We start from the raw sequence: 3135 nt of genomic DNA on the forward strand, positions 1-3135 counted from the left end.
GAGATTATACTTAATAGCCTGTTATCTTGTACTTGCTTCTGAACTCAGATTTGTGAATACAACATTTGAATATCAGAGTCAATCAGCTTGGTGCAGAGCATCTTCTTGTCTTATGACTTTGAAGAGCTTGAGCGTGATACCGTTCAGAACTTCAGTGCTTCTACTTCAGACTTCATGTTCTTATGATGCTTCATAGTCCATGTTCTGATTCTGCTTGACCATCTTCTGATGTCTTGCCAGAGCATGTTCTGATGCAGCCATCCAGAACCTTCTGAGTCAGTGCTTCTGAGCGCTGAATTGTGCATACTCTTTATATATTTCCTGAAATGGAAATTGCATGGATTAGAGTACCACATTATCTTAAGAAAAATTCATATATAATGTTATCATCAAAACAAGAATATTGATCAGAACAAGTCTTGTTCTAACAATCTCCCCCTTTTTGATGATGACAAAAACATATATAATTGATATGAATTTGTAACCATAGTATCAGATGACAAAAGACAATTACACAGATATAGCATAAGCATATAATCAGAGTGTGTGAATATGTCTCCCCCTGAGATTAACAATATCCCCCTGAAATTAATACTAGAAGAATTTATAAATAAAAAAATTCCCTGAGTATTTTTCCATTTCAGTCGAGACTTTCACTTTGCATAGAACTTATATTTAGAGCTTCTGCTTCTTGCTTCCATAGAACAGCTTCAGAGCTTTGAATTTCTCCTTTGTAATCAATTGAATCATAGTATGCTTGATTGTATCAGAACATTCTTGAATGTATCAGAGCATCTTTACATCCTGGAATGTATCAGAGCATACTAAGCAAAATTTATCAGAGCATGAATGTATCAGAGCATTCTTGAGAAAGAATAAGTATCAGAGCATTCTAAGAAGAATATATCAGAGCATTCTAAAATGAATATCAGATCATTATTGTTGCTTCTGATCTTGAAGCTTCACAGCACTAAGCTTGCTTCAATTCTCCAAGAGCATGCTTCTTTATAGAATTGCTTTTCCTCATGTATTTGCTTCTCATGTTGAGCTTTTTCAGAATATCTTCAATCCTGCAAAAAATCTCAAAGACATAGAACTTGCAAATAATGTTAGGAAATGTTGAGACTTAATCCCAACAACTGATAAAATAAACCAAATCAATTATCACGTTTCTCCCCCTTTTTGTCATAACATCAAAAAGCATAAAAGATTCAGATGATAAAAGACACATAGAGTGAAGAAGATAACATTTCATTGATTAAATATTAGAAGATACAAGAGATAGAAACAGATGCAAGTCAAAGCAGATGCATAAAAAACAAAGGAAACAACTAAGACCAAAGACAGACTACGACAAGCCAAGCCTATTAGCTAAGATGGCCAAAAGGTTTTTAATCTCAATAGTGTCTTCCTTCTGAGTCTTCATGAATGATCTAAACTCATCATGAGTATCCTCGTGCTTGTCCAGACGGGTATCTAAGTCAGCTTGATTCTGTTGAAGAGCCTTCATAGTGTTTATCAAAACAGAGGCAAAAGGTCCAACAGAAGAAGCATCAAAGCTATTGTCTATAAGAGGAGGATTCTCAGCATTTTCTTCAAGCATGAGAACATCATCTTGATTTTCCTTAGCATGAGATTTCTAAGCAGGATGATTCTCAGCATCATGATTCTTAGCATCAGCTTCTGACACAAAAGCATCTTTAGCATACACAGGAGCAGAGATCTCAGCATCTAGATTTTCAAGAGGCAGAAGAATGTCAGTCAGATTCTCTGGAGGTGTTGGAGCAACCAGTTCTGATGGGTATTCAACACTTGGATATACCATACTTGGTGCTTTATTATAGGGATTCTCCCTAAGCCAGTTGAATATAGACTGAAAGTCTCCAGTCAGAACGTTGTAATGAGGCTTCCACATGACCATAGCCAGAGGATGCACTTCTTCAAGCTCATCAACCAGTTATTTCTCTTCAAGAGATTTCTAGCTTCTGATAGGAAAGAAGTAGCTTTCTTCAAAGTCCCTTAGAAATCCAGAGGGACCAGGAGCATTAGCCATACAAGCTTCTTGCAGCTTCAGAAGGTCAGAATGAATCTCTCTTCTAAAGGCTCTCCAGAGATTCCCAGAAGCAACATAATCCAAGGTGGCATTATGTGCTACCTTCAGTGCATCTAAACCTGCCTGTACCTTAAGCTTTAAAAATTCAAAACATACACCAATAGAAAGTTCAGAGGGTTTTGTTTTGAATTTTGTGGTTGAGGAGTCTGGGTTCAAAATGAAGTAGGGTTCAGGTTCTCTATCAAGAGAAAGCAATGATTATGCTTCATCCTTAGAATCCAAGACTACAAAAGCAGGGTCAGGACGAGGTTTAGGTTTATAATCGCAAGAATGAAAGAGGTCTTTTAAGGAATCAGAATTTGTGGATTCTGATGCGGTGGCATTATTGGTAACAGGGTTAGCAACAAGAGAATATTTTGAATGAGGAGGAGGTTGAGAAGATGAGATAAAGGTGTGAGGAGGAAAGAGGGTTTGGAGGGGTAAGATTTCTAGGATAGGTTCAGAAACAGGGTGATCAGAAGCAGACAAATTTGGATAAGCAGACAAATCTTGAACATGACTGTTGTTCTGATCAATATTTGAGTATCAATATTGGATAAGCAGACAATCGATTGACATTGTCTCTGTGAAAAAAATTTGAAAAAACAAAAGGCATCAATAGATTTACCTCTTTCAGATATTAGTATCGTGACATCTCATTCGACATCACATATTTGATACCAGAATTTCAGTCAGCACGCCAATGTTGAAGGTGTTATGTGCATTATTCTCTTATTGTTTCAATTTGATTTGTTGCAATTTTTTTAGAAATGTTTGTGTGATTTGTTTGACATCTGTTTGAAGATTAAATCAATTTAAATGGAGATTTAAATTTGAACTTGAATTTAAAACAAGTCATATCTTTTGTTGGAGACTTTTGTGGAACAAATCAAATCCAAGTATATCAGTTACATTTCTGGACGAAATGAAATCAAATAACCAAAGAAGAAAAAGCCTAGAATTGTATAGCTATATAAGAAGACTCTCACCTTATGTTTTAGGATGTGCGCTAAGATTGATTTTCTTGGTGTTAGGTTTATGAG

This window comes from Vicia villosa, linkage group LG7 (genome assembly GCF_029867415.1).
Source record: "Vicia villosa cultivar HV-30 ecotype Madison, WI linkage group LG7, Vvil1.0, whole genome shotgun sequence".
Lineage (NCBI taxonomy): Eukaryota > Viridiplantae > Streptophyta > Magnoliopsida > Fabales > Fabaceae > Vicia > Vicia villosa.